The 22,819-nt window shown below is 37.9% G+C and overlaps 1 protein-coding gene across 2 annotated transcripts in view; it reads left to right on the top strand.

Moving 5' to 3' along the window:
* KCNIP4 (potassium voltage-gated channel interacting protein 4) overlaps nt 1-22,819 on the top strand; it is an 899,162-nt gene that overhangs the window by 486,177 nt on the left and 390,166 nt on the right. The window lies entirely within an intron of this gene.

Here is a 22,819-nt window from a genome sequence, read left to right on the forward strand (position 1 = left end):
GTGAGAGAGACACATCAATTGATTGCCTCCCACACATGCTCCAAACAGTGTCAGGAATGGAGCCTGCAGCTGAGGCACCTGCCTGTCTTTGACCTGAATCAAACCTGAGACTCTTTAGTCCAAGTGCCAACACTCTATCCACTGAGTCAAACCAGCTATGGCAGGACTTCATCTCTTTAGAAACAGTCCTTGTGAGTCTTCGTGGGCTATGGTAACTCATGCAGCACCAAACACACCCATGGTGGCATTTATTCCCATGAAGCTTCTTTAGGCTCCTGTACTTTACCAAGGCTAGGTTCCTAGCTCTCTTATCATTTGATAATTCCGTATCCTTCCAAAGCTCTGCTTATTTGTCAGATTAAATTTGTTCATCGAGTATAATGAAAAAAAAAAACTGAGATGCAGAATCAGAGAAAGATCTTCGTAGATGTATTTTTTAATCAGGACCATGAACGGTTAACATGTCCTTGAGAGAATAGCTATAACACTATTAATCACACATTAATATGATTATTTGGGGATAAGAGTTACTGAATTGTTACTACATTCATTTTGTGTTTAACTTTCAAAGTAACTCTCTAATGATGATATATAGCAGGCACTGTGAATTACCTATCAGAATTTTATGTTGGCATCTCCCTTGTGAGAGTGTAATGCCCAAGTGTCATAAACCCCAAAGACTACCAGGGAGCCGAATCTGATGCAATTGCAGAAAGCCTGTATTTATTTCGGACTAGTCCGAGCCCAGTCTCACCTACTCCCAAGAGGGCATGAGCAAGAAAGAGGAAGAACTTAACATATCAATGGGTTTTATAGGGAGTGTGGTGCCACTACCCTGGCTGATCTGATTGGTTGGGTTAGGCCTAGGGTCCAGTTACCTGGAGCTGGACCCGCCCCATCCTGCCCTCTCACCCCACCCGCCCTCTTACCCCGCCCTGCCCTCTTACCCCGCCCTGCCCCCTCGCCCCGCGCTGCCCTCTCAAGAGAACCTGATTTTGTGTGGGGTAACAATGTACTCAGCAAAATATTTGATCTTTTAGTTTACCATATGACAAAGTATCACCATCTTTTTTAGGTTTTGGCAAGAGTTTCCTTCTGAATAAAAACACAGTCTTACAAAGGGAATTATTTTGACCTCTTCTTCCTTGTTTCTGCATCAAACTCAGAAACAATGTTTAGTGATAAAGATTTAAAACAAGGACAGAAAATACATATAAAGAATGGTAGAACGTATTCACTCAAATTATTTGCCCGTTTGTATTTTATTTTATTTATTTTTTTAAAATATATTTTATTGATTTTTTTTACAGAGAATAAGGGAGAGGGAGAGAGTTAGAAAAATCGATGAGAGAGAAACATTGATCAGCTGACTCCTGCATACTCCCCACTGGGTATTTGCCCACAGCCAAGGTACATGCTCTGGACCATAATGGAACCTGGGACCCTTGAGTTCACAGTCTGACACTCTATCCACCAAGCCAAACCAGTTAGGGCTCTATACCCATTTTTAATTAGTTTGCTTATTTTTTCATTTGTTTGTTTTACTAATGAGTTCCTTGTACTGTGAATACCAACCCCCAATTGAATATGTACTTTGTAGGAAGTCCCCAAGAGATGAACCACCGGAGCCAATTTGATTAAGCATGCTAGAATTTATTACAGATTCGAATCTGGGCTCAAACCTTGGCTGAAGCAGCAGCCGGCAAACACCCAGGTAAGAGCCCCAATGGAGGGGCAGTCCCTCCTCTTATACCTCTTTTTCCCCACCCCTCCCACTGTTGGTACGTCACTCCCAGATTGGCCCCTCAGGACAAAGACCTGGCCATCCTGAGCTATTTCTCAGGTAGTTTACACAACCTGGCCTGTTTTGCCTCAAACAGAATGTCTGTTCTGACTCCAAACACCAGTGCAGGATGCTGCAGTTTGGATGAGGCCAATCTCCTAGCCAGATCTGGAGGGAGGTATGCATATCTTACTACAAAGGAATTCCCAGCACAGACTGACTTTATTTTTTTAACTTTTTCCCCCTGGCCTGGTCTGTCTCCAGAGTCCTTATCTCTTGGGCAGATGGGCCGACTGTCACATACTTTACAAATATTTCTCTATTCTTTTATTGTGATGATTTCCTTTACTGTGAAGAAGCATTTTAGTTTGATATAGTCAAACTTATTTATTTGCTATAGACATTTTGTTTTTCAAAAAACAACAACATACAAATGGCGAATAGCTACGTGAAAAGGCATCTAACATCACTGAATATGAGGGAACTGTAAATAAAAATCACAATGAAATATCACCTCACACCTGTCAGGATGTCTGCTATTAAAAAAAAAAAAAAAGACAAGAGAAATTCTGGGAGGATGTGAAGAAAAAACAACTCTTATATAATGTTGGTGGGAATGTAAACTGGTACAACCATTATGAAAAGTAGTACAAAGGGTCCTCAATAAATTAAAAATAAAACTGCCATATTATCAAGCAAAATTACTTTTGGGTATACATAAAAATATGTATCTTAAAAGAAATATCTGTACTCCCATTTTCATTGTAGCATTATTCAAAATAGCCATTGTACAGAGATTAATGGATAAAGAAAATGTGGTATACAAGAAAATACTATTCAGCTTTAGAGGAAATGCTGCTTTTTTGCAACAACATGGATAAACCTAGAGAGCATTATGTTAAGTAAAATAAGCCATACAGATAAGAACCAATACTGCTTGGCATCACTTGTATGTAAAATCTAAAACAAAGAAAGTTGCCGAAACCAGTTTGGCTCAGTGGATAGAGTGTTGGCCTGTAGACTGAAAGGTCCCAGGTTTGATTCAGGACAAGGGCACGTACCTTGGTTGTGGGCACATCCTTAGTAGGGAGTGTGCAAAAGGCAGCTGATCAATTATTCTCTCTCATTGATGTTTCTAACTCTCTATCCCTCTCTCTTCCTCTCTGTAAAAAAAAAAAAAAAAAAAAAAAAAAAAAAATCAATAAAATATATTAAAAAATAAAATAAAATAAAACAAATAAATTGAATGCATAGAAATTGAGCATGGAATGGTGGTTGCCAGGGGATAGGGAAGTGAGGAAAGGTTGATAAAAGACTACAAACTTGTATTAAAAGATGAATAAGGTCTGAAGATCTAACATATAACATAGTGACTATAGTTGAAATACTGTATTATATAGTTAAAATTTGCTAAGAGACTATAACTTATTTTCACACACACAAAAATAGGAGATATAAAGATAGGAAATAAAATTTTTAAAACAATCTCCACCTCATATGTCATCAGGAAAATGAAAATTAAAACAACAATGAGATACTGTTATATACCTATTGGACTGCTAAAATCTGGAACTCTGACAATAACAAATATTGGAATAATAGGAACTCTTATTATTCCTGGGGAATGCAAAATAGTTTAGCTTCTTTGGAAGAATATATATATATATGTATATATAGCCTAAGCAACTGAACAATCAGAACAACCAGAACTACCTGAATGATGGGTGGTTATGATGCGCACTGACAACCAGGGACAGAAGCTCAACATAGGAGCTGCCCCCTGATGGTCAGTGCGCTCCCACCGTGGGAGCACTGCTCACTTAACCGACCCATCCCTGTGGCAGCCACTCACTCCCTCAGTAGTCCTGCAAGTCTGATCTCCAGAGAAAGGGCCAAACACCAACAGACCAGCACTGCCAACATGATTCTGACAATGCTGCCAGCCTCTGGAAGTTGGCCTTGGGCACTGGGTACTGGGGCCACTTCCCCTTCCTAGATAGTCCTCAAGGGAGAAACAATATAAAAGCAGCCATCATGTGGCTCCCTACAACCAGTGCGAATATCAGTGGGATGGATCCACATCCCAGCCCTGCACCCCCTGGGGACCCCTGTACATGAATTTGTACACTGGGCCTCTAGTTTCTTATAAAACTAGACCTACTTTTACAATACAATCCAGCAATTGAACTCCTTATATTTACTCAAAAAAGCTAAAAACTTATGTCCACCAAAATACCTTCCCACATATGTTTTTAACAACTTTATTCATATCTGTCATAACTTGAAAGCAACAGAAGATATGTCCCCTAATATGTGAATGGGTAACCATACTGTGGTAAATCCAGACAATGGAATACTCAATATTTGAACCTCTGTATTTTGCTTGCTTGATCCATGCTTTTAACCCATAATAATTTAATATATTCAAAATTTGACAGACTATTTTTCAAAGCAAAATTCTTAGCTATTCTTGCATAAAATGATATGGCTTCTTAGAAGGCATTTGTTTTCTTCCTAGGAATAAAATTTATTTTTGTACTAAAAATATTGGACTTGCCCTAGCTGATTTGGCTCGGTAGATAGAGCGTTGGTCTGCAAATTAAAGGGTCCCAGCTTCAATTCCAGTCAAGGGCATATGCTGGGTTGTGGGCTCACTCCCCAGTGGGGATCATGTGGGAGGTAGCCAACCAATGATTCTCTCTCTCTCCCTCTTCCTTCCTCTCTTAAATCAATATATCTATATATCTATATATCTATATATCTATATATCTATATATCTATATATCTATATATCTATAGATATAGATATAGATATAGATATAGATATAGATATAGATATAGATTTCAGAGAGGAAGGAAGAAGGATATATATATATATATATATATATATATATATATATATATATATATATATCTTGTACTGGGAATACTAAGATTCCCAGTACAATATATATATATCCTTAGTATTCCCAGTACAATATATATATATATATATTGTACTGGGAATACTAAGATTCCATTAGGTTCTGAGAGTTTTCTATATACCAAATATGACTAAAACAATAAACTCTTTGAAACCCACCTACCAGAATTCAAAAATCCAAAAGAGAATGTTCCTGGGAGGTAGTCACCTTCAGAGGCTACAATCTTATTTCAACAGTGCTTCCTCTCAATTTTCAACCCCCTGGGCAGTGTTATTTGAAAAGTGTCTGTCTAGTCAAGTTGATGAGCCTCACAAAAACGAGCTTTATTGCTTCATTTTAAAGTGAAAATAAAATGACCATCTGTCTTAGTTATAGATTTGATCCCAAATTGCTTTGGGGATGATTTAAAAATCAAATCATCCACAAAATGATGAATACTTTGACATAATGAAAAACACAATGTTCCTGGCCTCATGCGCCAGAATTTGCCTCACTCCTGGTACTCTAGCCACACCCACCTCTTACTCAGCTCCCTCCACTCCCCTGCTTTCAACATGGAGGATCTCGCTCAGTGAAATAACTCAGATGGAAAAGGACAACAATGATATGATTGCACTCATATGTGGAATACAAAATAAAAGGCAACAAAAGAACAAAAATAAATAAATGAACTTATCGACATAGACCACAGAACAGTGGGTTATCAGAGAGAAGGAGGGTGTGTGTGAAAAGGGTTAAGAGGGTCAAATATAAGTGACAGAGCAGACTAGACTCTAAAATATCCTGGTATGGTCTGAGCAATTTTGGAGTAAAGGGACCCTCTATGGAGGGGCCCCAAATGGAAAAAAGCCTTCTCTCTCTCTCTCCCACCCTCCCTCCCTCCCTCCCTCCCTCCCTCCCTCCCTCCCTCCCTCCTTTCCTCCCTTCTCTCTCCCTGGAAAAATTAAAAAATCCTGCCTCTTGTCCCTTTGTCTCTGGTTTATATATACTGCAGTTCTTTGTTTCTTCATGCTCCATTCTAATTGTACCCCTTCCCCACTTTATGATTCTATGTTCTAATTGGTCACTCTTTTTGCAGAATATCAGCTTCAAAGGCCAAAGCCCACATGGTTCCCCACATCTTTTCTCTCCCCTATTCTCTGTGAAAAGATGTTTCCTTTTTCCATCATCCTGTGATTTTTCTTTATCCTCTGTGAATGTGTCTTTCTCCGCCTTTATCCTGTGGCATTTCTTTATCCTTTGTATAAGTAAGATAAGCATTTTGGCATCTCCAAGCTGCTCAGGTTGGAACTACCTTATAATTGCTTTAATTGCTCAGGCTAGAGATACCTTTGTCCTTTACATATGCATTCCTCCCCCATGGACTCCCTTTATTCCCCATGACTCCCTAAACCTACGTGTTTATCTCTAAAATTCCTTTCACCCAGGTAGCTCTATTGGCTAGAGCTGTGGTCTGTAAACTGCTGTTCATGAGCCACATGTGGATCTTTGGCCCCTTGAGTGTGGCTCTTCCACAAAATACCAGGGCCTGTGTGAGTTTATTTTGAAGTTGTTAGAAGAAGTTAAAGTTTAAAAAATTGGCTCTCAAAAGAAATTTCAATCATTGTACTGTTGATATTTGGCTCTGTTGACTAATGAGTCTGCCAACCACTGGCTTGAGTATCATCCTGATATACCAAGGTTGGGGGTTGATCCCCATTCAGGGCATGTACAAGAATATACCAATGGATGCATGAATAAATAGAACAATAAGCTAAAACCAGTTTGGCTCAATGGATAAAGCGTCGGCATGTGGACTCAAGGGTCCCAGGTTCTATTCCAGTCAAGGGCATGTACCTTGGTTGCTGGCACATCCCCAGTGGGCGGTGTGCAAGAGGCAGCTGATTGATGTTCCTAACTTTCTATCCCTCTCCCTTCCTCTCTGTAAAAAAATCAATAAAATATATTTTTAAAAAGTGGAACAATAAATTGATGTTTCTTTCTCTGTCTCTCTCTAAAATCAAACAACAACAACAAAACACCATCCTATTCTGTTGTAGTGATGCTCGTTTTATGCCTAGTTAACTCTGAATAAAATTACTGCTTTAGCAAAATATGGTCAGAGAAATATTGTGACATGCAAGAATCTCATAAGCAAAAGACACATATTTAGAGTGCCAGCTTGTATATCTTGGATTTCTTACGTGGTGGGAGAGTGTACAAATATTCTCTTGTGTCATTCACTGTGTGTGTCACTCTCTCCTATCTAGTACTAGCCTCCCACGCAGGCCCAGGCCCAGAGAGTGCCTGAGGCAAGGGAGATGATTCACTGAGTGAGTTTTTGGTTTTGTTTTGAAATTCTTTAGTAACTCAAAGTATTGTGAGTTTTTAAAGGTAAAGGACCCCAGAGAACATATGGTGTTTGGTTCACAAATGAAGATACCTAGGTGCTGAGAGGTACAGTTTTCTCTCAAGGTCACAAAGATATGTAGGAGAAAAGGGGATGGGGACAAAATCTGATGTGCATTTTTCCACTTTATTATATGAGTTGACTGCTAGTAGGTACCGGTGAGCTGCACTAGAATTCAACTTCTCTCTTTATCCAGTCGCATTAGAGTCTTTGAGGGGCAGATCCTCCCTTAAAGTGAGGAAAGGAGAGTGTCAGGAATCTCCCCAAAAGAAATGAAACATGAGTCTAGAAAAGGACTTGCAAGCAAATATTTACAGCTGCTTTATTTGCAATAGGGACGCATATGCCTGTCAACTTGTGAGTAGAAGAATAAAATATAGTAGGTTGATGGAATGGAATGAAACCTCATTTAGAAATAAAATGGAACAAAGTACTACTGATTCATGCTTCCACAGGGATGGACCTCCACATTATATGATGGGAAAGAAGCCAGACAAAAAGACAACCTATTGTATAATTTCACTTACATGAAATGTATGGGAAACATAAATCTATAGAGACAAAGAGTAGACTTGTGGCTGTGTGGAGCACAGGGGCATAAGGGATCTTTTCGGGGTGATGAAACTATTCTAATGTTGGGCTTCAGCGATGGTTGTGCAACCATGTCAATTGGCTAACCATCATTCAATCATGCATGTAAACAGGTTGCAAATTATACCTTCATAAATCTGTTTTATGAGGAAGGGACACAGGTTATTCTTAAAAAACCCAAGATTATTTTCCTCCATTAACTCCACCAGCTACCTTATTATCCTTCCTCAGAACTTATATTTTTAAACCGCAGGATATCTTAAATTTACATCTCTTTGGACACATTATTCTATGGCAAAACTAACTTTTTTTTTAACATCTTACTACATAGCGAGCATTTTGTTTTACTTTGCCTTTTTATTCCTCACCACAACCGTATGAGATAGACACTTTGTTCACCCTATTTTAGTGACGTGGAAACAGTGATTTGCTTAATGCCACAAAACTTGAACAAAGCTAAGTCTTGAACCTTGATTTCCAGATCCTGAGTCTCTACCACATGCCACTGCTTGTCTACCAAGTGCTCTATGAATGGCTATGAGTGGCTTTTGATGAAAGAAAGAGGAGTTTGGGGGACTGTCTTGTGGAACTGGATTTGCAACAGACATTTGCCATTTGTATTATGAACTCTTTTTGTCAAAGGTTTAGTACATTTAGCTTTTATTGTTTCCTGAAATTATTTTAAAGTGATATGATAAAGTAGTGGTATAAAAATCCTCAGGATTTTTGGACTGAATTATTAAAGAATAAGCAAGTGCTTTCCCTTTGGCCAGAGCCATAAAATACTTAGTCTTCTGGCCAGAAGGATCCATTCTTTCTAACACATTTTTAACTTACTGTGGCAGGTTTATGTAAGAGATTTTTATTAATTACATTTTTTGGTTGTTTTCAAAGACAGAATGCTGTTGTATTGTCATGTTTGTTTGTTTTTTCCTTGACATTTTTAAAAAATCATTATGAAATGCCAGCAAGAGGTAGAAACTAAGTTTAAAGAATTGTTTTGACAATGTAGAATGAAAAAAAAAAGTAAAACACTGGGATTGTTAGATTCAGAAATGTAAGTTAAAATCTGAAAATGATATTAACAGTTTGAAAAACTTACTTTCCTCATCTTTTCAATAGAAATAATACTATATACTTTAGAGTGCTAGTGTGAATATGAAAAGTATATGAATGTGTGGTTATATAAACTCAATTAGGGCCTGTCCAGTTTATTTATTTTAATTATTTTATTGTATTAGTTGTTCAATACATATTGCTTTAAGTGCTTTGCTCCTTGCTGGTCCCTGGGGATAAAATGGCATGTGAGACTCTTCTTTGCTTAAATATGTTTGTAATCTAGGAGGGAAGATAAATAAGATCCAAATAGAGAGAAGTGTTATTAAAGAAAGTTACCAATTGTGTTCAGAGTTTGGAATCAATTAAATAAGTTGATGAGAAAACGGAAAGATTATGTATTACTGCTGGGTTGAGAGCGCATGTATTTAACTAGTGTGGTCAAGGAAGGTCTCTCTGAGGAAATATTATTTGAACTGAGACCACAATGCCAACAAGGAGCTAACCATGCAAGATGAATGGGGAAGAGCATTCAAGAAGAAGGAACAACATGCGCAAAGGGGGGAAACTTGTGCTCTAGGAACTCAAAGATCACTAAGGCTGGAACATTGTAGGAGCTATTGGAGATGGAGTCAATACATGAGAGGTCACAAAAAAGGAGTTGGAGTGTGTTTTTTTGTGTGTGTGTGTGTTTTTTTTTTCTATAAAAATGTAAAGCCACTGAATGGCCATAAGGGTTAGGGTGACCCAATATATATTTTAAGAAACCACTTTTAATTGAAAGGAGTAGAAGAATGAATAAGGAGGACAGGTAGGAAATTGTTTTGATACCAAAGAATTAATAGGCATCTTTTTTATGTTTTTAATTGATTTCAGAGAGGGGAGGGAGGGAAAGAGAGAGGGGAGAAAAACAAAAAAACATCAATGATGAGAGAGAATAATTTATCAGCTGAGCAGGAATCTTTCTTAATGCAATGCATTACAGGAGATAGAAAGAAGGGTTTGGTTCATTGTGATGAGTTCTCAGCAGGGCATGTTAAGGGATGGTTGAGAGTGAAAAGAGAAAAGGCAAAGCCAAGACCACATCAAGGTTACTGTGTCTGGGCTTCTGACTAGAGATATTGGATGGTGCCATTTTCAATGATGCAGGGCACTGAGTGTTGACTTGAGAATTATCTTTTGGACATATTAGGTTTGAGATGTCTCTGATAAATTCCAATGGAGATGATTCTTACTGAGATAGAAAAGAAATATAGAATACAGGGACTTCGGAGACAGAGATAAAAAGCAGGAGCCATTGCTGTAACATGGTAATATTGAATGCCTGTAGTTAAATGGTTATTCTAACAATAACCAGTCAGATTCCTTGGATTCAGCCCCATATAGTATATCATATTAATTAGCTTATAGTACCTGTGTATAGAAATATAAATTCCTAATGGATTTTGCATTATTGGAAATAGACAATCAAATGTATTGATTATTATTTTATTTAAATAAACTACTCTGGATTAATATTATATGGCTTTAAAATATTTAAAGATCAGTAGAATCACTTGGTTTGGGCTTGCTTGTGGATAATACTGCTATACTGCAGGATATTGTTTTTATAGTATATCCTGAACAAGTAAGTGCACTTACTGTCATCTTTACTACTGATTGAGGACCTACTGTGTGCCATACATTATTACAAGTATGAGGACGCAGAGATCATGTCCGTTCCCACAGAGCAAGTTGAACTAGGAGAAGACAGACATGTGAGCAAATCATTATTACAAAATGGGTTGAATGTCATATTCTGGGGTGATAGTAAAGACAAGGGATCAATAAACTTCTAACAGGTAGAAAATATTTTATGAGAAATCCTGGCATTTAAGTTGAACCATGAAGGATGAATGAAGATTTTTAGGAAGATAAGATAGGAGCCGAAACTGGTTTGGCTCAGTGGATAGAGTGTCAGCCTGCGGACTGAAGGGTCCCGGGTTTGATTCCAGTTAAGGGCATGTACCTTGGTTGCAGGCAGCTGATCGATGATTCTCCCATCGATGTTTCTTACTCTCTATCTCTCTCCCTTCATCTCTATAAAAAGTCAATAAAATATATATTTTTTAAAAGATAGGAGAGAGTACTCCAAGAAGCAGGTATGAATAAGGTAGAGAATGTGAAACACAGAGGGAAAGACATCATGAGGCTAAATAAAATAGAGTATGGCACATAGTAGGCTTATCACATATTACTCAGTAAATACCTGTTGAATGGTTGAATGAATGAATGAATGAATGCGCCCAATCATTTTGCATATGCAGTTCAAATTTTTGCACTACAATGTCTGGGCAAAGGAAATAGGAGAAAGACTTCATGTGTATAGATTGTCTGTATTAGCATGGGATATAAACTATATAGTTGCATATGAAATTCCTACAGGCAGTATCAACAGTTATTTGATAGGGTGATAAAGTGTATATGATTGTGTATTTGGAGAGAGCCAGAGATCAAGGAAGGAAAACAGAGAAAGGAAGGAAAGGAGAGTGAAAATAATTTTTAAAAGCATCTTGAAATGAAATGAGCATTTTTAAAAAATTGCAATAAAATGGCACTTGGTCATAATCTGTGAAGTACAAACTATGAACTATTGGGCTCAGGAAGGCAAAACAAACACCTGAATCTTGGTTTTATCCCAAGAAGCAAGAAACAGACTATAGTCAAAGTTAGTAATAAGGAGTCAAAATGAGAGACTGCAGCAACCAAGGGAATCAGGATACAGTTTTAGGGAGGGACAAAGCCAGACAATCAGGAGTGGGGGGGAAACAGAAGTCAGTAGGAAAATAAGTACAGCACAATTTGAGCGATAATCCAATTTAATCTTAGTGCCTGACTGAGGTTTGACTTTGAAGGTACAGGTCTTAGCTTTTGGAACCAGCACCTCAGTGTCTTAAATGTGTAATTGAGCATTGCTGGAAGTGATGGACAAGAAAGGCAAAGAAAAATATGGGCCCTTTTCAAAAAAACAGCAAAAGAGAAGGGGAGAAATAAGACATTGCTGAGGATGGAGTGAGGAGATTCTGCTAGAATTCATTTGCAAAAGGTAATTATTCACTGGATGTAGGAGTGATTTAGTTCAGTGATAATGCTGATTATGTTTGAAGAGGAAGCTATAGAGCTCATTATTTTTAAAGGACATCACGTTTTTTGTTGAAAACCATTGATCCAATGTTTCATGAGGTTTCAATTAAATTTGTCCAGAATTAAATGTGAAATGATTCCTTGTTTTCACTTTAAGAGAATGAATAAAAAAGCGTTCTCTAACATTATAAAACGGCAAAATGAATGTCATCACTCAGGGTTTTATTTTATTTTTGTGTTAAATTGTATTGATATAATTCAACTGTTTAATTCCTATCTATAATAATAAAAGCATCTATAATTAGACCAGATGTCCTGCCGTACGACCTTCCAGATGAAACCGGGCTGCAAGGGAAGCCCGGGTACTTGGTGCCAGAGGGAAGCTGGTGATGGAAGCTGGGGGAAGGAAAGCCTACTCTTGCATGAATTTCATGCATTGGGACTGTAGTAATTTATATAATCAGAATTCTGTAACTATAAATGCCATTGTCTGTAGTTTTCATAACTTTGATTCCACTGTGTTCCTTAACTTTATTGCTTCAAAAGAATATTTTGCAGCAGTAATCCTGTGATTCTAAGACTTATATTGAATCAGAAATTTCTGTAATGCATCTATGCTGATCAATTTACTCTTGTACTCTTATAATTACTCAATGTACTCTTATAATTACGCATGTAAACAGAATGATGCTCACGTCTTGGTTTCATATTTATACTTATATTAACCTTAGTTTTATATATAAGATATTCCTGATGCTTCTGCTGCGGTTATGATTGATTTCCCAAAAGTAGATATGCTTATGAACATTACTGAACATTTAAATTATATAATGATTTATAAAATATTGATAATGGTCCTCACATGTTAACTGTAGTAACCTAAACAGGGAGTTATGTTTTAGCTTGTATAGTCTAAATATATTGCTTTTAATGATTGCTTTCAATGATGGTGAAGAAAGAAAATGTGCCCATATGTTGGTTGGGATGAAGATCCTACTTGAAATGATCTTGAACTCATCTCAGTATTTATGGACATCTTGTGGACCTGAAAAAAAATCTGGAATTGAAATATTTTAGGTATTGATATCATCCTCTCAATCAAATCTTAGTAATTTTGCAAGTACTTTCTTCTACACTCTTCTGTTTGTTTATATCTGTGTGACCTGAAACATAATATTCCCTCTTCTTGGAGTACTCTTCTTTGTTGGCCTGGACAACCCCTACTCATTCTTTAAAACCTAGCTTGGGCCTCACATTTTTTGTAAGTCTTTCTTGATAAAATCTTCAGGCCTACTGTCAGCAGAACTAAACCTTACCTCATCGACATTTCATAGCACCATATGCCTTTCTCTAAAATACAAATCATGTTGTTTGGGAATTGTGTGTTGACAAGTTTTCTCTTCCACTAGACTGTGACTCTTGAAAGCAGTGATCTCATTTTTTTTTTATGTAAATGCCTACCATTACTCCAGGTCAGTGTAGGAAATACATAAATATTAGAGGGATGAAATGTATTGGAAAGCAAATCTCAAATGGCTATTTAAACTTTGATTTATTTGCTTTCTCATGCATTGATATCTTGCCTCCCAATGTAATTGCAATCTATGTAAATACAGGGACTGGCTATCCTATTTCTCTGTATTTCTTAGGAATCATATAACAGCATTTTTTTATTTTGTTGATAATCAAGTACTAGTAATGTATATTAATTGTCAGTCTTTTTTAAAACATGTTTTAATTGATTTCAGACAGGAAAGGGGGAGAGAGAGATAGAAACATCGATGATGAGAGAGAATAATTGATTGGCTGCCTCCTGCATGCCCCACACCAGGGACTGAGTCTGTAACCCAGGCATGTACCCTGACCAGGAATTGAACACTGACCTTCTGGTTCATAGATGGTTGTTCAAACACTAACATGGTGGCTGGGCTAATTGTCAGTCTTTTTTTTCTCAACAGCATAACATCATACAAGAGATGAAGCAATTGTGTGGTTTGTTTTATACAGTTATCATTTATTGAAATAATCCAGATACTAAGTCTATTTTCTTTTTATAGGAGACCAAAGAAATCTAGTATATAGTTAAGGGGGAAATAAATGCCAAAAAAAGGCAAAAGGTTGCTGTTTTATAGATATGACCATAACTGGCTTATGCATAATTTAGCAGTTGGTGAAAATTGAGCAGCACCTCAACTCATGGCCAAAGTTATTGGAGATTCTTTTTAGATCTCAGTTACACCATTAACCCCGTACAATGAACTTTAGCATGTATCAATTGTTCTCTGTGTGTTAGGAGCTGGGCAACTTCCTGAGTGATAGGTAAATGGAAATACATTAAAGAGAAGCAGACTGGAATTATCTTCATTCCTGGTTCATTGTCTTGTGTTCTAAAAGGATTTAAAGGAAAAATTCTTCTTTGACTTCAGATTTTTAATGTGTGAAATGAAGAATATGAATCTTCACCTCAAGGGATGTTTTAAAGGAGACAGGGCTGGCAGTGGTTGTATCTAGTTGGTGCTCAACAAATGATAACCTTGTTATTCACTACAAGGAGCATCTTTTTCGTGATTTCACCATTTATAGTGGAGGCAGGACCGATGAAGGACCTCTTCAGAAGGCAGGTGCCAATGGCAAAGAGATAATGGGGCTATAGGTTGTTTCCAGATGTCTTTACTTTAATAGCATTATCATGTGTTGGAGTCTTATAATTCGTTTTCAATTACAGTAACTGTTACGTGCAGCAGGGGAGCCAAAGGTTGGCAGGTACCTTGTGCCCAGACCTTAGATTTAATACCATTAATGGCTACTTCAGCTCCTCATTACTGTCTTCTGGTGATTTAGTGGCAGCCTTCCCCCCAGAAGTAGGGTGATGATGCTATCTCAGTGACTGGCTCAGGTTCCTGGAGGAGACTTTCATTTTGCAGGAGGACTGCCAGGAATGTTTCTTCTACTCCTGTGTTAGGCTCAGTACAACATGATACAGTTCCCTATTTCCTTTTCTCCTCCTCCTCCTCCTCCTCCTCCTCCTCCTCCTCCTCCTCCTCCTCCTCCTCCTCTCCTCCTTCTTGGCAATTTCTGTCACCAGAGTCACTTTACAGAAGCATTCCTTACATTCTATGGGTTCTATTTTTATTAATTCACTCATGAACATTTATTTACTAAAATATAATGATGAGTTATATATTTCACATTTTGGAAAAAAAATATCCAGAAAGCAAAATATTGCTGGTGCATTTTATAGAGAAATGCATGCTAGGGGAAGAGGGGATTGAAACTTTTTTTCATCCTTCCTTCTATTCTCCCTTCCTGCCTTCCTCCCATCCCTTTCTTCTCCCTCATTTCTTTTTCTTCCATTCCATTTTCCTTTATCTTTTCTTCTTCCTCATATTTCTATTATTTTTATTCTTTTTTTCTTGCTCTTTCTTCTCTTTTTGTCTTCCTCCTCCTTCTATGTTTTATATATTGTGTTGATTGTCCTTCTGAGCTTAATGGATCCCCTTATCCTCTTATTGTGATCTACAGTTTCCCATTTTAGCTCATTCCATCCCTATTGGTTCTGTCCTACAGCCCATTTAGAGGTCTTATGGATTACCCATATTTTCACCCTCCTGATATTTGTAGATTTTTATCAGATCCCTGGTTGTCACTTAGCCAAGTAATAAGCATTTGTCTCCTTTAATCTGGCCTCATAAATCAAACCGACTTTTTCCTCTAATCACTTTTTTAAAATCATTTTCTAAATGGTTTCCAATTTATCTACATCTCTTTGAAATGAATGTGCTTCAACTCAATGCAGGGATCCGAGGCTGAAACCTTGTTGGCTGCTGTAAACAGACATTTAACTGATGTGTGTGTACAATTTGTGTACATATTTGTATTTGCCTGTGTAAGATGATAGAAGAAAATGCTGGACTGACTTCACCAAGTATAAGGGGCATCCACCTTGATGGGGACATTACTGTCTTCTGTGCACTGGCTTTTAGCAGGTTACCACACAGTCCAAGGAACTGGAGAATTCTGCACAAGATAGTGGGGCTCATATTGGGTGAAAAGCTGGTTTCCCCCAGTGGGACACTGAGAAGAAGGAGATCTTCAGAGACCAGAGGGACATCCAGCATTTGGGAACTTTCTAAGAAAAAGAAAAATCCTGGTAATTGAGAAGCAGGTACTAGAAGTAATTATTGATTTAGATATAAGGGAATAACTAGTTAAAAACTAGATTCTAAGGCAGGCCGCACTGGTTATTTGAGAGTTGAGCTATGAACCAGAGGTCACAGTTCAATTTTAGTCAGGGCACATGGCCAGGGTTGTGAGCTCACGCTCTGGTATGGGGAGTGGAGGAGGCAGCTGATCAATGATTCTCTTTCATAATTCATATTTCTGTCTCCCTCTCCTCTACCCTCTAAAATCGATTATACAAATATATTTTTAAGAGAACTGTATCTTAAGATCACTGCAGGAAAGGTTCATCCATAGTGTATCATGCATCTGTTGACTTGTTGATTCTTAAGTCTGTTCTTACTTAAGACAATTGAGCCAATTACATAATTACATACAGATGCAACCAGATAATCATACTTGCAACAAAACCAGTCTGAAGTGCAAAGAATGAGCAGTACCTGGTAGATCTTGGAAAGCTGACAATACTGTGCTGCCCTTAGACTTATCTTCAGTATTTTCTTCGCCTCCCCCAACTCTCCTCCTTCTACTCCTTCTCCTCCTTATCCTCCCTCCTCCTCCTCACCCCCCCTACTCCTCTTCCTCCTCCTCCTCCTCCTCCCCTCCTCTTCCTTGTTTTTCTTCTTGCATGTGAATACAAGTTCTGAGTACCACACTAGGATGTATACCTCCCTGAATTTTAGTGTACAGTTTTCTGACTTATTTAATAAGATCTCTCTTTAAATTGCCCTGGTATGGCACTTGCTATGAGTTATACTTTATCCTTTCCAGGTACAGACCGCCCTTATCAAATTAGTAATATTCTAGACTTCATTGTTAGCAGGATGAATTATATTGGGTTTCCTTCATAGCTTATTGATGACTTAAGTATAGTTCTGTTGTAAATAATTTCTGATTGAATGACTCTTAGTGTTTATGTCCGGAAAAAATAAAAGTTCAAGGAGGATTTTACTAACTTTGTAAAGTCACAGAATAAAGTCCGTGAAGAGAAAAAGAAACTTTTCTTGGTGTCCAGGTTCTGTAACAATATAAAACCCAAGTGCATGTATAAACTTTCACTTACTGAGCATATATATCACTGAGCACTAGAAAGATGAAGGGTTTTAGAAATAAAATTTAAAAACACAGAATTTGGTACAATTTTATCTTTCACTATTTTGTGTTACAACAGTAACCAAGTACTTTGCTACACAATGCACAAGTCTCAAAAATATGAAAGTAAATAACTGGTAAAATATGTATAAAAATGACCCTTTCAAAATCCCATTTCAAACTTCCAAAGCCAGGAGCTTAGATGAATGGTGAATCTAAGATGCCTTTCCCAAGTGGATTTATAGAGGCTTGTTTTTATTTTTGGTAACAAGAAATGTTTAGGATTTCTTTGACTTACAATAAGACTATGAAATTCTGGTTATCCCAGATAATATAAGCAAGGATAGTGCACAACTGAAATTCAATGATAATACAAAAGGCTAATTCTCACTATGGATTTCAACCTCTTTCCCTAGCGAACCTTTACTAAATAAGTCAAAGGAAAATAGTCGTCTCTTCTGCATCATTTTACCTCACTCCCTTGCATCTCTCTCTCTCTTATTGTGTGTGATGCTGTTTATCAGACATAACACATTCAAAATATGATGAAAAGGGGCCTATGCCTTTCCTGTGAGTTGGATAAAATTTGAGGGTTTTTTTTTTTTTTTTTTTTATACTAATGGCAGTGAGGGCGCATGGGCTTCAGGTAGACGCCAGGTTATAATGATTTTATACTCATGGAAACAACCTGCAGGTGGTGGCTAATTTACTCCATGCCTCAGGAGCCCACATTTGTTGGTTAGCCAACTATGACATGCCCGGGGAGGTGAGAGAGAGAAGCTACCATGTGACGCTCTGGCAGCTGTCAAGGTGCTCATCACATCTCCAGGACTCCCAACCACCGTTCTCAGAAAAGGTTACCAATAAGGATTTGGCTTTTAAAATACCATTTGCTACCTTTCTCGCTGGTGCATAAGAACGGAAGATTTGAGCATGATGGCAGCAAGAATTTAAAGAGAATTCCCAAAACAGGAGCTCTAAAAGGTTTGAGCGAGAACAGCATCATTGGGACCACTGCATAACTTTTTGATTCTGCTTTGCTGTAGAGAAGAGCCATTTGGATGCTCAAGTTATGGCAGTAAATAGTCACACATACATGCACTTTATTTCTGTTCTTTATACTCATACCCTGTCACTGTGATATATATATATATATATATATATATATATATATATATATATATATATATATAGTAGTGTTGCAGATGAAGAGAAGTCTTCATCTCCCTTTGTTGGTAGAATGAGTGGGCGTCTTGTGATATCCTGAGAAAAGGAATTTTCTGAGACTCAGATGAGAGGATGAAATATAGTAAAAAGCTTTATTTCTGTGGAATTATACCTCTGAGTCTCCAAGGTCCCATTTCCCCTTGTCCTGCCAAGAAAGAAGTATAGCTTTGGCTTCAGCAGAGCTAGTGTCAGAGCCAGTATCCATAGTTTCCATTACATGTTGGATCAGAGTCCAGTCAAGCATCAAGCTAGCTTAGCTTGTGTTCCCAGTTGCAATTCAGTCCATTGCATGTGGGGTCCTCAGAGCCACATAGCTATGAAGGCAATACACTTGAATGTAAGGAAGTAGGAACAAGAGAGCCCCATGAACCAAGAATCACAAGAGTCACGGAAAGAAAATGCCTTGGTTTGGGTAATTATGTATATATCCCCAAATTTGTGAAGGCTTGCATTGGTTCCACCTATTCTGGACAATGACCTGTTCCAAGGTTTGAGTGACAGGCAATAGTTTCCCTATATCACCCCAACTGCACTGTGCATGCCTTTTTCTCCTCTTTGTTGGACTCCTTCCCCCGGTGATTCTACAGGAACTGGGTTGGAGGTCCCCTAGGGAGTATGAATTACAACTTCCTGGTGAAGCTGCTCAAATAACAGGCTTATAAAGTCTGGCCTTCCCTTCGTTCCTTCCTATTATTAATAACTAGCTAAATAAATGGTATCAGTAGGGATGCTTATTGTTTATTTATCAGGTTTTCAGTACTACATAATGGTATTATTTTTAAAAAGGTTGATGTAAATAAGTATTTGCCTATTTGATTTTCCCCATGAATTTTATTGATATACTAGAGGCCAGGTGCACGAATTCATGCATGGGTGGGGTCCCTCGGTCTGACAGGTGATCAGATCTGATTGGGGTGATTAGTGCTGGCCAGCCAGGGGTGGGTGGAGTGGTGGGGGGACTGCGGGAGGTTGGCTGACCTAGGAGGTTGGCTGTGGACACACTGACCACCAGGAGACAGTGCCTGCATTGAGCATCTTCCCCCTGGTGGTCAATGTGTGTCATAGCCTCACACTATTATATAGAGAGTTTTTTCCCCCAAAGGAAAGTGAGTCAGAAAAAAATGATATAGTGATTTTGGAACTCTGAATAACAAATACATTTTTTTTTATAATTTTATGTTAATTCATTAAAATGATTTCTATGTTCATTAATCAAAATGTGTTGAGTACTTCTATGTTAAACTCATCAGACTTTAAAAATTAAGAACAAGACAGGTGGCATGTGAATTGAGAGTTTGATCAAATCCAAGATACTGTAAAAAAAATTATGAAATATTCAATATCCCTGAGCAGATGTCAGTTTTTCTTCTCTTGTTAATGACAAGCATTTGAAAAAAACACAGAACCACCTGTCCATTGTCTCTTGAATGATTGACCATTTAAGGAGTGTGAGGGCCAGAGCAGCTCATAAGAACAAATTTATGTTACCTTTGAGAATATTATGCCAGGCAGTCTGTGTCCCTAAAGAAGGGGAATACATGAAACCCTGAGTCAGTTGTTACAAAACACAGAAGCCAACTTATATAAAGTTGGTTTAGTAATTTGGGAGGCTGCACCCATCAATGTGGTGGGTAGTAAGTTATTTTAATAGAGTAAATTTGAATGTTTAATACTGAGATAAATTAATAGAAAACAGAAAGTCCCACTATTGCAGAATAGTGATTGCCTTATAACCTCTGGGTTATTTTAGATGTTCTCATTACTTTTGAATTACTCTGGACTTTCTAGTTCAACTAGTTATTCTATTGGATAAGCTTCTGTACTTCCCAAGAAACTGGCTCTTAAAATATTTTCTCCTTCATGCGTCAGTGCCATCAGGTATCAAGTTACCAGGTTGCCAATGTCTCACTTTTTTTTGCACAAAAGTGATGAACAAACTCTTTCACACCAGGGTGTTAGTGATTAGTGTTTTCTTATAAATTATTTTTGGGACACTTGGAAAGCTTAATGTGGAAAATTTAATCATTAATGGTGGGATGGTAGGCTTGGTGATTCTTTGTTGGAGAGTTATGCATTAGGCTTAAACCCTCTTTGTGCCCTATAGATAGCACGCCATTAGTTTCTTCCCTTTTTACTTCTTGCCTTTCATTTCTTCTTCATTATTGTAACATTTACTGATCAGCTAGTGTATTCCAGGCACATGTATAAATACTGAGGCCGAAAAGCTAAATAAGATATGATCCCTCCTCTCTATAATTCATAGTTTCATAAAGAAGGTAGTTATGTCAACTAGCTCATAAATCTCACAGGAATTATAGGTGAGATAAGTAAAAGCAGAACAAAGGTGGGTTAATCTTGTCTAGTTGGGGATAGAAGCTTGTGAAGACCCCACCCAAGTGAAATATTTCAACTGATATATAAGAATTCCTCAGAAGGAAAAAAGAAGCAGTTGGATAAATCAGTCTGGCATATTAGCTCTAGCAGTAGTTCAGCATGACTGGAACCAAGGGTGTAAAGATGGATTATTGGGAAATGAGGCCAGAAAACTTCTTGGAGTTTTGGGAGGGATCCTTGCCTTGCCATGGTTTGGAAATTCATTCTGTAGTCAGTGAGGTACATTGAAACTGGAAAATATGTTCCTATCACTCGGACAACAATGTAGACTGAGGGTAGGTCAGAGAAGATGAAAGGCTTTGCATTTTAGCAGCCACATGTGGAGTGGATATTATAGGGCAGACACGGAACTAGATTCTGGCTACACCTTGGGAGCAATAATAAGAACGATTCATGTTTTCACTTGGTACTTATTTTAGTGTGTCACTTATTTTAAGTCAACACAACAGCTCCGAAGTATTATTATTATGTGGTGTTTTTGTGTGTGTGTGTTTGTTTGTTTTTTATATAGGAGAGGTGAGTAAGGCTAAGAGACGGTATCTGCCCAAAGCTCTATAATTAGTGAAGTATTATATTAGTATTTGTGCCCAAGTGATGATTCCACTATGACCTATTATGATAGGAGTAAAAAGATATTTCTAAGTCAGTCACAACCTTGGTGAGAACAGAGCTAGGGTACAGTTGTTATTACTATAAGAAATAGGAGCCGAAACCGGTTTGGCTCAGTGGATAGAGTGTCGGCCTGCAGACAGGAAGGTCTCAGGTTCAATTCCAGTCAGGGGCATGTACCTTGGTTGTGGGCACATATCAGTAGGGGGTGTGCAGGAGGCAGCTGATCGATGATTCATTCTCATCGATGTTTCTAACTCTCTATCCCTCTCTCTTCCTCTCTGTAAAAAATCAATAAAATATATATTTTTTAAAAGAAATAGGAAAAAATATATAGGGAGAATCTGCACTAGAATGATTGGAATCTGAAAGCTCTTGTTTTTTGGTTTTTTTTTTTTTTAATATTTTTCTATTGATTTTTTTACAGAGAGGAAGGGAGAGAGATAGAGAGCTAGAAACGTCGATGAGAGAGGAACACCCACCAGCTGCCTCTTGCACACCCCTACTGGGGATGTGCCCGCAACCAAAGTACATGCCCCTGACCGGAATCGAACCTGGGACCTTTCAGTCCACAGACCGATGCTCTATCACTGAGCCAAACCGGTTTCGGCAAGGAATCTGAAAGCTCTTGTGTCAGGGCCCTAGACAGGCAACTCTTCATCCTTTGCAAGATTGTTCTCTTTGCCTTATATACTTTAATGGGTGAAGCCAGCTGGTCAATGTGCAATCAAGTGCCAAGTTGACAAACATGCCTTTTTCTTGCCAATGTTTTTCCTCTTGATACTACAAGTGGGTGGTGGACAGATTCCATTCCAGGACTTCAAATCTGTGTGTTGGCTCTTATGCATTCAGAAGCCTAATAGATCCCAAACTTAGTTTGGAAAAAAATTATAAAATAAAATTGTTCTTCAGCATTCTATAATCAGAGGACACCTGGTGTGTTATTAGCAGTTAAAAGTAGAAATATATTGTGGTAGGCAGAATTCTAAGGTGGCCCCAAGATTCCATGCCCTGATGTATATACCCTGTAAATCCCCTTTCCTTTGAGTATAAGTAAAACTTGTAGCTATGGTAAGATACAACTACTATAATTATACTATATTTGGCAAAAGTGCTATACTGTAAATGGCAAAAGTAATTTTGACAGCTGTAATTAAGGTCCCTAATCATCATAAGGGAGCCTATTTAAGTGAAACTGGCTTAACCATGTACTCCCTGCAAAAAGCTTACAGAGACTTGGGAAATAGGAGAGATTTTCCTACAGGCATTGATGGAGCAAAGTGCCATGTTATACAGAGGGCAAGGCACTAGGAGCAACTTCTAGATAATAAGAATGGTCACTGTGCAACATTTAACAAGAGTACAGGGACCTCAGTCATATAACTACAAAGATAAGTTCTGTGAACAACCAAATATTTTGGAAGAGGGCACAGAGCTTCAGCTATGATCATA

The sequence above is a fragment of the Pipistrellus hanaki genome (genome assembly GCF_964339955.1).
Source record: "Pipistrellus hanaki genome assembly, chromosome: 1".
Taxonomy (NCBI): Eukaryota; Metazoa; Chordata; class Mammalia; order Chiroptera; family Vespertilionidae; genus Pipistrellus; species Pipistrellus hanaki.